This window comes from Hypanus sabinus, chromosome 18, assembly GCF_030144855.1.
Source record: "Hypanus sabinus isolate sHypSab1 chromosome 18, sHypSab1.hap1, whole genome shotgun sequence".
Lineage (NCBI taxonomy): Eukaryota > Metazoa > Chordata > Chondrichthyes > Myliobatiformes > Dasyatidae > Hypanus > Hypanus sabinus.
Window position 1 is genome coordinate 56,658,762 of NC_082723.1, and position 14,615 is coordinate 56,673,376.

Here is a 14,615-nt window from a genome sequence, read left to right on the forward strand (position 1 = left end):
TGGGAAGACAAAACATCTCTCTCCCTCGTTTAATATTACTTTATCACGTAGTTATTAATAATTTTAATATTACTTTATCACGTAGTTATTAATAATTTTAATATTACTTTATCACGTAGTTATTAATAATTTGTTTAACGGAGTTTATAACGGAAGACTCAGACTCCAGGGGTGTCCATTTCTGCTGGTCCTTTTTAACCCGTTATGGACTACGCAACAACTGTAAACCCGTCGATTGGAATTGCTGCATCCGGTATGGAAGGGGTTAACCAGGATTCCATGAAACGAAGGAGACACGTGGTCCTAATGTCCCTCTGTTTCAACAACACAGTTCTGAGGTAATCGATTACCCGCGTCTGCAGATTTTCTCTTGTTAATGAGCACAGTCTATTTATCCTAATTGTCTGTCTACAATATCCATTAGCTTTTGCCAACCCCTGTCCGCTCACACTGGGATGTTAAGGCGTTTTTGTTGCTGCTGCTGGGGCGGTGGGGGGGATTTAATGGAAGCACTGATTGATGTTTAATGGGACAGGAGGGAATCTGACTCGAGAATGAGCAACAGTTCCAACAAAACGTCGAAGGCTTAGCAGTGCGATACTGCAAAAAGCAAAATTCTCAAAGGTAGTAATCCAGAATCTGCTTAAATAATCACAGAACGTGGAAAACACGCGCCAGTCAATATAAATTTAATGGAATTGAACAGAAAACACTGGGAATTAACAAATCTCGTGAAGGCTACAATAACCATTTTCAGGTGCTCTGGAAACCTCGCAGCCCAACGCTCTCCGGCTCCCCACACCGTCACGAAGAGCTCAGATGGTGGCTTATATAATGGCAGAAGCTTTGGTGTGTCGATATTTAGAAGTTGGGACCTGAAAGACGGGAGGGGATTATTGTGAACATTGAGCCTGGAGGTAACAACAGTGAGAATGAAGATACGTTGATGAAATGACAGAGATGACAAATCTAATGAAGTGTGGGTTGAAAGTCTTTGAAAGAGGTCAAAAGTTCATTGTTTGATTTACAACTAATCTGTCCACTGTTGTTGGCCCAATTTATCTTGTACTAATATGAATGACCTTTATCATTTGATAGTGCTATGAAATCAGAGACATTTTGTGATTTCATAGGCATCATGAAAGGAAGCAGTCAATCTTTAGTGAAATTTACTATTGTTTCTACTAACTGTTGCGTACATTGGGCAGGTATTAACGTGTAAACCTCTTAGAATGAGTTAGCTGTTACTGTGAATACTAACTAACAGCAACATAGATCTACAATACATGGGATTAACGATGAAAAGACCAGTGAATAATTGGGTCTGAATATTTCTTCTAAGGGAAGATAAGGCAATCAGCTGTCTGAATACCAACAGACACCCATGCAAATTTAATGTTTTCCAGAAAGCACTAATTTAGCTCACACCAGTCTAAACTCAGATGTAAATTTTATTGATAAAACATTTTGAGCTATAACAAATAAAATGAAAAGAATCCAACATATCTGTCAGTCTATAGTGTTCATGTAATCATTGAAGCTCATTCCTGTGTAATCTGCTTCACTTCATTTACTCACAGTACTGAAATGTTTCTGTGCCAAAGAACCAGTCCAAACCAAAATAAAAATAAATACATTTTCAGACAACATCAATGGAAAGATGTTCAAACTGTCTTCTCTTGCCCTTTAGACAATTGTTGGGTGCTAGTTTTTTAACAGAGCTTTCTGCACATTCTCTGTGAGACTATAGTCTGAATGAGGCTTTCCGGACATCTGTAATGGTCCTTCCAAATTTGCTTCTGTGAGCATTCCACTACCTTCCTCCACTGTGTTTTATTGTCAGTAATTCAAGGAACACTTTTTAATAGATTTGCACTTTGAGGTGATTTGCAAAAATAAGATGCTGTTCAACATGACTGTATTAATAAAATAAAACATTGTTTTAACCAGGATATTACATTCTCAAACCACCAAAATAGGCACGTCCTCAAGACTTTGTAAACCTTTGAACCATAGTAAACATTAATAATAACACAACACTTATACCCAATAACAATAACAATTATGTTCATCCTTTTGTTCTAATAGTATTCAGGCATACAGCTCACAGCAATCAAATGAATGAAGTGATTAGAGGACATCCAATCCATTTGTAAATGGAAGTAACAGATTTCACTATTGACATTCACTCAACACTCTGATTTCCAGATGTGACACATGCCAGCGTATCTGGCAGTTTCCTAATTCTGAGACCTTCTTATCTCAGCTTCACTTTCATCTTCCTTTAATAGTTGATTCTCAGTCACTATTTCATTAGTCTGAAACTTTTCTAGTCACTTTTCATGCTTACTTTGAGATGTTTCATCCTGTATACTATCTGTTCCTGACTGCAACTCAATTACCCCTGCTTCTCTGAATAGACTTGACTTCACCTTCAATTATATTGGAGTCTGTTTCCCTTTCTCTATCTAACGGAACCTTTGGTTGTCCAGTGCATTCCCACTACACCCAAGTGTAGTCTGTGTGGTTCTGACATCTCTTAATTAACTCCTTTTGGGAGGTTTGCATAAGGTAAGTCATGCCGCATTCTAATTTCCTTATCTTCAGAGTCTGTATAGTGTTGAATAGATTCATCCGGTTTCTCTTTTATAATTTCTTCTTCATGCCATTCCACCAAAACCATATTATTGTCTGATTTGTCTTCAGCTTGTTTCTTTCCTTTGCTGAGATCATTTAACAGCTGTAGGTTTTAGATCAGACTCTGGATCAATATGTTCTCCCTGACCTAGAGGTAAATGATTGTTCTATTGGAGAATTTTTACTGGACCATTTCCATCTTCTGGTTTTAACCAAAAAGCTGGCAAGTTTGGTTTCAGACTGTGAGGTTCCAAAACAAAGATCCACGTAATCTGGCTTTGCGTCCAAACATTAAATAATATGGCAAGTTGCTAGTAGTTTCATTCTAGATCTAGTATTAGGTAACAAACTGGGTCACGTCACAGATCTCTCAGGGGGTGAGCATCTGGGGAACAGAGACTGTTACTCCCTGGCCTTTAGCATTGTCATGGAAAAGGATAGAATTAGAGAGGACAGGATTTTTTTTAATTTGGAAGGGCAATTATGAGGCTATAAGGCTAGAATTTGTGGGTGTGAATTGGGATGATGTTTTTGCAGGGAAATGTACTATGGACATGTGGTCGATGTTTAGGGATCTCTCGCAGGGTGTTAGGGATAAATTTGTCCCGGTAAGGAAGAGAAAGAATGGCAGGGTGAAGGAACCATGGGTGACAAGTGAGGTGGAAAATTTAGTCAGGTGGAAGAAGGCAGCATACATGAGGTTAAGGAAGCAAGGATCAGATGGGGCTATTGAGGAATATAGGGTAGCAAGAAAGGAGCTTGAGAAGGGGCTGAGGAGAGCAAGAAGGGGGCATGAGAAGGCCTTGGCGAGTAGGGTAAACGAAAACCCCAAGGCATTCTTCAATTATGTAAAGAACAAAAGAATAACAGGAGTGAAGGTAGATCTGATTAGACATAACAGAGGGAAGATGTGCATGGAGTCTGTGGAAGTGAGCAAGGACCTCAGTGAATACTTCTCTTCAGTATTCACCAATGAGAGGGAACTTGATGACGGTGAGGACAATGTGAGTGAGGTTGAAGTTCTGGAGCATGTTGATATTAAGGGAAAGGAGATGTTGGAGTTGTTAAAATACATCAGGATGGATCAATCCCCGGGGCTTGATGAAATATTCCCCAGACTGCTCCACGAGGTGAGGGAAGAGATTGCTGAGCCTCTGGCAAGGATCCTAGGATCTTTATGTCCTCATTGTCCACGGGAATGGTACTGGAGGATTGGACGGAGGCGAAGGTAGTCCCCTTGTTCAAGAAAGATAGTAGGGATAGTCCGGGTACTTATAGACTGTGGTGGGAAAGCTGTTGGAAAAGATTCTTACAGATAGGATCTATGGGCATTTAGAGAATCATGGTCTGATCAGGAACAGTCAGGTTGGCTTTGTGAAGGGAAGATCAGGTTTAACAAGCCTGTCAGAGTTCTTTGAGGAGGGGGCCAGGTTTATAGATGAGGGTAGTGCAGTGGATTTTAGTAAGGCATTTGATAAGATTCCACATGGTAGGCTTATTCAGAAACTCAGAAGGCATTGGATCCAGGGAAGTTTGGCCAAGTGGATTCAGAATTGGCTTGTGTGAAGAAAGCAGAGTGTTGTGATGGAGGGAGTACATTCGGACTGGAAGGTTGTGACGAATGGTGTCCCACAAGGATCAGTTCTCGGGCCCCTAATTTTCATAATTTTTATTAACAACCTGGATGTGGGAGTAGAAGGGTGAGTTGGCAAGTTTGCAGATGACACAAAGGTTAGTGGTGTTGTGAACAGCATGGAGGATTATCGAAGATTGCAGAGAAATATTGATAGGATGCAGAAGTGGGCTGAGAAGTGGCAGATGGAGTTCAATGCAGAGAAGTGTGAGGTGGTACACTATGGAAGGACAAACTCCAAGGCAGAGTACAAAGTAAATGGCAGGATACTTGGTAGTGTGGAGTAGCAGAAGAATCTGTGGGTACATGTCCACAGGTCCTTGAAAGTTGCCTCACAGGTAGATAGGGTAGTTAAGAAAGCTTATGGGGTGTTAGCTTTCATAAATCAAAGGATAGAGTTTAAGAGTCACGAGGTAATGATGCAGCTCTATAAAACTCTGGTTCGGCCACACTTGGAGTACTGTGTCCAGTTCTGTTTGCCTCACTATAGGAAGGATGTGGAAGCTTTGGAATGGGTACAGAGGAGAATTATCAGGATGCTGCCTGGTTTAGAGAGTATGCATTATGATCAGAGATTAAGGGAGCTAGGGCTTTACTCTTCAGAGAGGAGGAGGATGAGAGGAGCCATGATAGAGGTATACAAGATATTAAGAGGTATAGATAGAGTGGACAGCCAGCACCACTTCTCCAGGGCACCAATGTTCAATACAAGTGGACATGGCTTTAAGGTAAGGGGTGGGAAGTTCAAGGGGGATATTAGAGGAAGGTTTTTTACTCAGAGTGGTTGGTGCGTGGATTGCACTGCCTGAGTCAGTGGTGGAGGTGGATACACTAGTGAAATTTAAGGGACTACTAGACAGGTAGATGGCGGAATTTAAGGTGGGTGGTTACATGCGAGGCAGGGTTTAAGGATCGGCACAAAATTGTGGGCCAAAGGGCCTGTACTGTGCTGTACTATTCTCTGTTCAATTCTATGTACTATGTTCATTCTGAGTTTGGTTGAAATAATGTACCAAATTTCCAATATACTGACTCTAGAAGTTGCTACGATGTCTAACAATGTCCTGTTAAATCTCTCAGGATGAGGATTGCCTTGATATGACATTGTCCATGATTTCTCAACTCTAAGCACTGTCACTTACTCATGTATGAGGCAGCTTTCAAAATCCTTTCCCTGATCACTGTGCTTTCATTTTGGTAGGCACACTTGCAGTCTTGGGTCTTGGCTATGTGGTTACTACCTCTATCTGAGAAGGGTCTGTGTCCTACATAGTTGGCTGACGTCTTACAGAACTGGCACTTCTTTGAAACCTTCAGCTTTCAAGTGGTCTGACACCTTCAGTGGTCTCGTCTCATGCTCCTCCAGTGTTGACCCAAACACTCTGAGATCATCCAAGTACAAAACTACCTCAATGTGTCCAATAGAATGCTCCTTGACACGTTGGAAGTTATCCCATGCTCCTGATGTGCCCTGGGGCCTCCTTTCAAACTGAAAAAAAATTGAAGATGTTGTATCAATACTGTCTTTCATTTATCAGATTTACTGATTCATATTTACTAATACCCACATTAAATCCAACACACTGAACCATTTGTTTCTACCTAAGAAGGCCAGAACATTTTTCGATCTGTGGAACTCTATGTTGCTATGGGGATTTACATCTGTTCAGTGTTCTGTAATCAATACATGTTCATATTTTCCCATTCCTTTTCCTCACAACCACAATAGGCATTGCAAAGGGACTCCTCACCTCAGTGATAATTCCAGCGTCCTTAAGTTTCAGCAAGTGCTGTCTAACATCTTCGCGGACCATCTCCGCTGGTCCAAACTGGTAAAACTTCTCTCTTCTGTCACTCTGATAGTGTGGTGAGTACTAATATCAAACTCATCAGTAGAAAAGATGACTTTGTGTTCCAATGTCCTATCAGTTAGATTCTGTCTCCATTTCTCTGGTATTGGTAAATCATCAAATTTGAATGACTTTGATGTCAACCTTTCCAATGCAGGAAACTGTTTCTTTTTCTCCACTGTAACACTAGAAAATACCACCACAGGAAAGAGATGTACAATCTGCATGCAATATCTGAGGATGGCATTTCTTCCTGACATCTTCCTGACAATTATTGTCCACTGTTAGAATAATCATCCAAAACTTTCTATTGTTCAGGTCTCACTAACCCTCCTGCAAGTAAGACTGATTCTTCCTACTTATAATCATCCACTGAGCATCCACTGAAATGTCTAGGGTGCTGAGCACTCCTGAAAATTTGGCAGCTCCCAGTCACTCTAACTACTTCACCAGAACATAGAGCAATTGGTTAACAGTGAGTGTACCAGACAGTTCCAAATCTCAAGAGCACTGATGATAGGAGTCAATGGTAAATGTGTCACATACCAGTTGTAAAAGGATCTGTAAAGTAACTTGAGAATCTATGTCAATTATAGCTCCAGCATAAGTGGCTTCAATCGGTATGGATGCATTAGAATGTGGTCCCACTAAGCCTTCAGAAGCAGTGTTTTGCACTTAGTATGTCTGTTGATACATTGATTAGAATGTATTTGCTCTCTCACTTTCAGCTTTCACCACTGGCTAGCAATCTTACAAAAAGGAGAGCTGAATGTGTGATTTGCTCTTGCCAGTACACATCCCCTCCAACAGCAAGCATCATGTGGCGCCTCCTCGCTGGCGACACATGGAAGTTGAAATCCTTTCAGAGTTGACTAAACTACACAGGACAGGCAGGAGGTCCGCACCCTGCACATGTAGCACACAGGCCCAAAGGTGTGCGGACACATCCTGGTGCTCGTGAACCAGATACCCAACTATGGATAAGAAGCCCCACTGTCATATTGGCAACCTTGGAAGAAATGAAGGCTTTGGGTATAATCCCAGACACCAAATCTAGAGTGGACATCATTAACCATCCGCCTGGCAGCTCCTCCAGCCAAGCTGGTGTCAAAAATGTTGCATCATAAGCTTTCCTTTGCACTACGCTGGTGAGGGCAAGGGGAGGACCTTTATAACAGGGCATCTCAGGATCTCTATATCTTTTGCCCAGGCTCATGATGATGTTGAAAATCACCCATTGTCCTTCAAGATAGATGAATGCCAACCAACTTCTCTTCACGGTGGATCATAATCTTGTGCGGCATTCGAACACATGGAGAAGCCGTGTCTTTTGTCATGGTTCCAGTTGGCCGTTCCCCTTTAACACTTCTTTCTCCCTGATCATACCCCAATTTTAGTCAATTGCTGCTAGTTACCTAATAATCGTACACCCGGTTTTCATCAGAGACAGGGAAAAAAAAATACAAGGACGACTCTATCACAAGTTGCCAGTTCGTTGGTCAACTCTCGAATGATACTTCGTTCCCTGTTCCGATTAGAACTGTTAGTTTTAAGTTCCACTGTAGTTTCTAGAGAGTCTCTGTGAATCGCGTCTCCTTGTCAAGATCCCTCTGGTGTCTTGCTCTAGGTTCTGGTCTACGCCAGCCTCCCCAACTGACTCGACGTGCCAGTGTCCTGCACTTGACTTCTCCTCCGTCGCCCCCGTGTAAAGAACGAACTGGCCAGAATGAACCCAGCGGACACAGACCCGGTGCAACAGGCCCTCGTTAGCCAGGGCTCCCTGCTGGGCATACATGATCAACTACTCAGAGAAGTCTTAAAAGATCTTGGTGCTCTATTCGAGGATGTAAAGAAGGTCAGTGAGCAGGCTGACCGGGTATCCGCTCCCCTTACTCCGTCCCTTCCAAGAACCCAGTCTGACCAAACTGCACAGCCTGGGATGGCTACGCCCCTTGGCTCGGCAACACAATCACCTCGCAAGCCTTACGTACCCGAACCAGAACCCTACGCTGGGGACCTAGGGAAGTGTCGGACTTTCTTACTGCAGTACTGTCTGGTTTTTGAGCAACAGCCATGTATGTACAGCTTGGACAGATCAAAAATTGCGTATATCATGGGGCTGTTACGAGGGGATGCCTTATCGTGGGCCACTGCGATCTGGGACAACCGGCCAGGGGTCTGTTCCTCCTTCTCCACCTTCGGCTCCGAAATGAGGAAGTTTCTGAACTGCTCATCCATGAGAAGGACGCCGCTAGGCGCCTTCTGACTCTGTCAGGGCTCGCGAAGCATAGCGAAATACTCCGTAGAGTTCCGAACATTAGCGGCCGACCCTGGGTGGAATGACGAAACACGACAGGAAGTGTTTCGACGGGGTCTCTCCGACAAGATAAAAGATGAATTAGCGGCAAGGGATGACGCGAACAGCCTGGAGTCTTTGGTCTCTCTAGCCACCAGGGTAGATAATCGACTTCGAGAACGTCTGAGAGAAAAGACCGGTCACCCCACTCCTCGGGTCATCCTACAGCCCACCTTATCATCTTCGGCCAGCCTCTCTTCCCCGTCCGCTCCTAGTGTAGCCCCCGCTCCAACTGTTCCGGTGAATCAGATGACACTCCCTTCAGTTTCCCAAGCCCGGATGCAGATCCAAGCTACTGTAACCTACAACCAACAGTCCCTGTCCTTGCCTACCTTGATAGACTCCGGTGTTCAGAGGAATCTGTTGGATGGAGACATAGCTGCCCAGGCCGGAATTCCTCGGGAGCCGTTGTCTACCCCTCTGGAAGCCCGGGACCTGAACGGAAGACTTCTGGTTCGAGTCACTCACCGTACTCCACCACAGTCTTTGATCCTGTCTGGGAATCATCAGGAGCAGTTACAATTTAAGCTAATCTCCTCTCCCCAAGCCCCGATATACTCGGATACCCTTGGTTAAGCTGCCATAATCCTTGCATTGATTGGTCTACCGGGAGGATAGCTAGCTGGAGCCCGTTTGGCCACGCCACCTGTCTGCAGTCGGCCCTATCCCCTAGGGAGGATACAGCAACCTCTCCCGTCTTTGAAACCCTCGACTTGTCCGGAGTTCCCATAGAATACCACGACCTGGGACAGGTATTCAACAAGCAGCGTGCTCTTTCCCTGCCTCCACACCGCCTGTATGACTGCGCTATCGACCTTCGCCCTGGGACCTCGTTACCTACCAGTCACCTGTATAACTTGTCCCGGCCTGAGAAGGAAGCCATGGAGAAATATATTAGAGTCTCTCGCGGCGGGCATTATTTGGCCCTCATCCTCCCTGGTGGGCACTGGATACTTCTTTGTGGGGAAATGGCTCTCTCCGTCCCTGCATCGATTCCCGAGGCCTAAATCAGATCACCATTAAGAACAAGTACCCACTGCCTCTTATAAGTTCTGCGTTCGAACCACTTCATGGAGCCACCATCTTCTCGAAGTTGGACATCCGAAACGCCTACCATTTGGTCCGGATAAGGGAGGGAGACGAGTGGAAGACGGCTTTCAATACCCTGTTAGGCCACTTCCAGTACTTAGTCATGCCTTTCGGCCTCACCAATGCCCCCGAAGTTTTTCAAGTCTCAGTTAACGATGTACTAAGAGACTTAATTAACTGCTTTGTGTTTCTCTAACTGGATGACATCCTGATCTTTTCCAGCAGTCCCCAGCAATACGGGTACTATGTCCGTCAAGTCCTGCAGAGGCTCGGGGAGAATAAATTATTCGAAAAGGCAGAGAAATGCGATTTCCACGTCCCCTCGGTCAGCTTCCTAGGTTATATCATCGAGAGGGGACAGGTGAGAGCTGATCCCGAGAAGATCCGGGCTGTGGTGGGCGGAGTGGCCCAATCCCACGGACCGCAGGCAACTCCAACGGTTCCTGGGGTTTGCGAACTTCTATCGCCGGTTCATCAGAAACTACAGTCAGGTGGCGGCCCCCTTACCCGACTTACCTCACCTGCCACCCTTTTCTTTTGAACTCCGAGGCGGACTCAACACTTGCCGAACTGAAGAGGCATTTCACGTCTGCCCCCGTTCTGATTCAACCGGACCCCTCCTGTCAGTTCATTCCGGAGGTTGACACCTTTGACTCCGGGGTGGGAGCGGTACCCTCCCAACATTCGGGCGCGGATCAGAAACTACATCACTGTGCCTTCTTCTCTCGCCGACTGTCTCCTGCTGAAAGAAACTACGACATGGGGAACCGGGAGCTACTAGCGATCAAACTGGCATTGGAAGAGAGGAGGCATTGTTTGGAGGGGGCGGAACACCCATTTATCGTCTGGACAGACCACAAGAACCTTGAATATATCCAGACCGCCAAACGCCTGAATTCCCACCAGGCATTATTTTTTGGCTGGTTCAGGTTTTCCCTCACCTATCATCCGGGGTCCAAGAACGAGAAGCCCGATGCCCTCTCCCGCCAATACATTTCCGAGGAGGATCTTCCCTACCCCGAGACCATTCTTCCACCATCCTGTATCGTGGCCGCCCTCACCTGGGAGATCGAGTCCAGAGTCAAAGAGGCCCAAAGGACTGGTCCCGATCCAGGCACCGGACCTCCCAGTCACCTCTTTGTACCCGATGCTGTTCGATCACAGGTCCTACAGTGGAGGCACACTTCTCGCTTCGCCTGCCATCCCGGAGTCGATCGGACCCTGACCCTCCTGAAGAGGCATTTCTGGTGGCCCTCCATGGACGCTGACACCCATTCCTATGTTTCCGCGTGTTCCGTATGCGCCAGTAGAAAAGCCTCCCATCGTCCACCTGCGGGATTACTCCGTCCCCTACCTGTACCTGGGCGTCCCTGGTCCCACGTCGCTTTAGACTTCGTCACCGGTCTACCCCCTTCCCGCGGAAACACAACTGTCCTCACCGTGGTAGACCGATTCTCCAAGGCAGTGCATTTTGTGGCCCTCCCTAAACTCCCACCCTCGCAAGAAACCGCAAATCTTCTAGTCCGCCATGTTCTCCGTCTCCATGGAATCTCCGCGGACAATCTCTCCGATCGGGATCCCCAGTTCATCTCGCAGGTATGGAGAGCCTTCTGTCGAGCCCTAGCAGCAACGGCCAGCCTGTCATCCGGCTTCCAACCGCAGACGAACGGGCAGACGGAACGGGTCAACCAGGACCTGGAGGCGACGTTACGTTGAGTAACAGCGAACCATCTGTCAACCTGGAGCGACCATCTCCCGTGGGTTGAGTATGCCCACAACTCCCTGGTGAGCTATGCCATTGGGAGGTCCCCGTTCGAGTGCTCCCTTGGGTACCAACCCCCGCTGTTCCCCGCTCAGGAGGAAGAGATCGCGGTACCGTCGGTTCGGGACCATGTTGATCGGTGCCGGAAGGTTTGGGAGGAGACTCGCACAGTCCTACTCAGATCGACAAACCGAAATAAGAAAACGGTCAACCGACACCGGACTCCAGCCCCAGAGTACCAACCGGGTGTGGCTTTCCGCCAAGGACATCCCGCTCAAACACGAACCTAGGAAACTCGCTCGCCGCTTCCTGGGACCATTCAAGGTCAAAAGGATTATCAACCCCACAGCGGTCCGCCTCACACTGCCTAAGTCCATGTCTATTCACCCAGCCTTTCATATGTCCCAGATAAAACCAGTCTGCGTCAGCCCTTTGTGTCCCCCAGCTGCGACTCCTCCCCCTGTCCGGCTCATCGACAGCCACCCGGCATACACTGCTAGATGTGCGCAGTCGAGGCAAGGCCCTCCAATATCTGGTGGACTGGGAGGGGTACGGCCCTGAAGAACATCCCTGGGTTCCTCGCTCCATTATCCTCATCCAGTACTTCCATCGGGACCATCCAGACAGGCCTGGAGGAACACCGGGAGGCTCCCATTGGAGGGGGGGGGGGGCGGGTACTGTCATGGTTCCGGTTGGCCGTTCCCCTTTAACACTTCTTTCTCCCTGAGCATGTCCCAAATTCAGTCATTTGCTGCTAGTTACCCAATAATCGTACATCTGGCTTTCATCAGAGACTGGGAAATAAATACGAGGACGACTCTATCACAAGTTGCCAGTTCGTTGGTCAATTCTCGTGCGATACTTCGTTCCCTGTTCCGATTAGAACCGTTAGTTCTAAGTTCCTCTCTAGTTTCTGGAGAGTCCCTGTGAATCCCATCTCCTTGGCAGGATCCCTCTGGTTTCCTGCTCTACATTCAGGTCTACGCCAGCCTCCCCAACTGAGTCGACGTGCCAGTGTCCTGCATTTCGGTTCACCTCCGTCGCCCCCGTGTAACATCTTTAGGCAATGCACCCTTCACAACTTGCTCCACTCTCAAGCAAATTATCTGAGAACATTGAATGCCCCTTTGCAGCACAAGCACTGCAACAGTTTATTCAAACTGAAAATGTAGGCAGGGAGCTCCTCTCCTTCTTCATGGAATGTGTGTCTGATCAGCACCAGGCGATCAACTGAACTTTCAGTAGTGCTAAAAGCATCTTCCAGAACCTGCATATTGTTAGCTGACATGGCTAAGAGATTTTCTGCCTTTAGGAAATCATTACATCAGTGGCAGGACCCTTTAAACTCTCTAGAAGTCTCTGCTTATTTATATTGTCTGAGCACTGCCATTCATTTAGTAAATGAGATATCTGCTCAGCCCAAACCTCATTCTTCTCCATTTGACTTCAGGGAATATTCTCAGCTAATGATAACCTTGGATCTCAGCTAGTATGTTTTGGCATTTACTGACCAGTGATGTGACAGCAGAAACCAGTTCAGAATTTAGATCAGCTGCTGAAGGACTCAGTAGATTTTTAACATCAATCAGAGTTTTTCCTTCACTCCTCAGCAACCTAAACTGAAAATCATCACCCTCAGCAGCATTTGGATTTGTATTCTGTGTGACACTTATGTACTCCGTAACTGGGTTAATAGACCAGCAGAAATGGAATGATATGTTGGAGTCTGATGGTACTGTAACTAAAGGTGTTTATTAGTTAACTAAGCAATACAGTATCAACAATGCCAATATACATATAAAACAGGTTAGCAATGATCAATACAGAAGTGCAGGAATATGAATCAAAACCAAGCTCTATCAAAGTCTAGGGGTAAATGAATTGTCATAAGAGAATATAAAGTTCAGTTCAGTTGGTGTTGAGGTAGTTGTTGTGTTGCAATGTTGGAGAGAGAGAGAGAGAGAGAGAGCGAGCAAGAGATGAGCAGCTGCAGCAGGGAAAAGTTCCGTCGTCTTCTTGTTCCGTTGTACCATTGGGGTCACCGATTATGACCCTTCCATTCCTGGCTAGACCGTTCTTCAGTGATGGACTCGTCACCCAGGCAAGGGTGGACACACACACAAGTCCCCACTGGTCAGCCTTCATCCATTGTGCTCCGGACTGATTCTCCTGAACCGATCATCCAGGCCCCCACCTTCCTGTGGGTGCACAACACTCTTTCAGTGTCCACTGGCGGGTCTGAGAGTGTCTCCCCAGACTCGAATTTTATTCCCACTGACGGGGTATCAGCCATCCATCAACTCAATATGTCTATGTCCATCAAACTAGGCCACTCCCTGCTGTCTGAGCAAGAATGTTAACGAGCAAAGAAGTGACCTTGTAGCAATAGATTGTTTACCTTTCCATCAGTGAAGAAGACATAATACTAAATCATCTGAGTCTCTCTCTCTTATCTGTGGCAGATGCCTCTACCTCTGTTCTTCATCACTCTCTCTCATTAGCAGCATAGTTCCCGGGGGTGGGGGTGTCAGCTCTGGACCCCATTTCCATCTGGCTTGTTCATCACGCATAACATTCTAAACACATAAACTGGCCATGGCCCTGCCTCCCCAGGTATTCCTTTCTCATTGGGCAGAGTGAGATCAGTCACATCACTGGAGGTCAGAGCTAGCACAAAACTTTTGCCAGTTGATGCTTTCAAATTGTTCCCAGTGCTTTCACAGGATTTAAAGCTTTATGTAAAATTTCCTCAGCATCCTCAACAGAAACATTGCTCAATACACAAGCACTGGGAGTAGATCATCTCTCTTTTTTAATACCAAAACTTAATCTCCGCATCATCTATATCACAGTATCTTGATCAGAAAAAGTACTTTAAATTGTATTAAAATGACACTGGTGTAACACTGGCTTGAATCCAATTAACCAGGTTATCCAATCAATAGACAACATTAGATCATTTTTTCATTTTTAGAATTTTTTATTAATACATAATCTTCAACAACTATAGAATAATACAAAACTTCAACAAATTAATATATATACAATTAATAGAGCTGAAGAGAAAAAACTAATCGTAATATATAAAAATGGAAAAAAAATTATATATAGTAAAAAAAAGAACCCCATCTAACTAAGGAAAAAAGAAACATTAACACCAAAAAAAATAAATTGGAATCAATCCCCAGAAGCTATACGTTTAACCATCATCTAGATTTATAGAAAAAAAGTCATCAACCGCCAATTCACATTTTTTTTAAAAAAATAATAAAATTGGAAGGAAACCAT

At 45.5% G+C, this 14,615-nt stretch overlaps 1 long non-coding RNA gene across 1 annotated transcript in view; it reads left to right on the forward strand.

The window, feature by feature from the left end:
• The first annotated feature begins 237 nt into the window (after window positions 1–237).
• The window catches only part of LOC132377525 (uncharacterized), a 51,546-nt gene continuing 37,168 nt past the window's right edge, over window positions 238–14,615 (forward strand). Inside the window, exon 1 of the long non-coding RNA XR_009506674.1 lies at window positions 238–338. This is a non-coding gene — a long non-coding RNA (uncharacterized LOC132377525). The remainder of the gene's footprint in view (window positions 339–14,615) is intronic.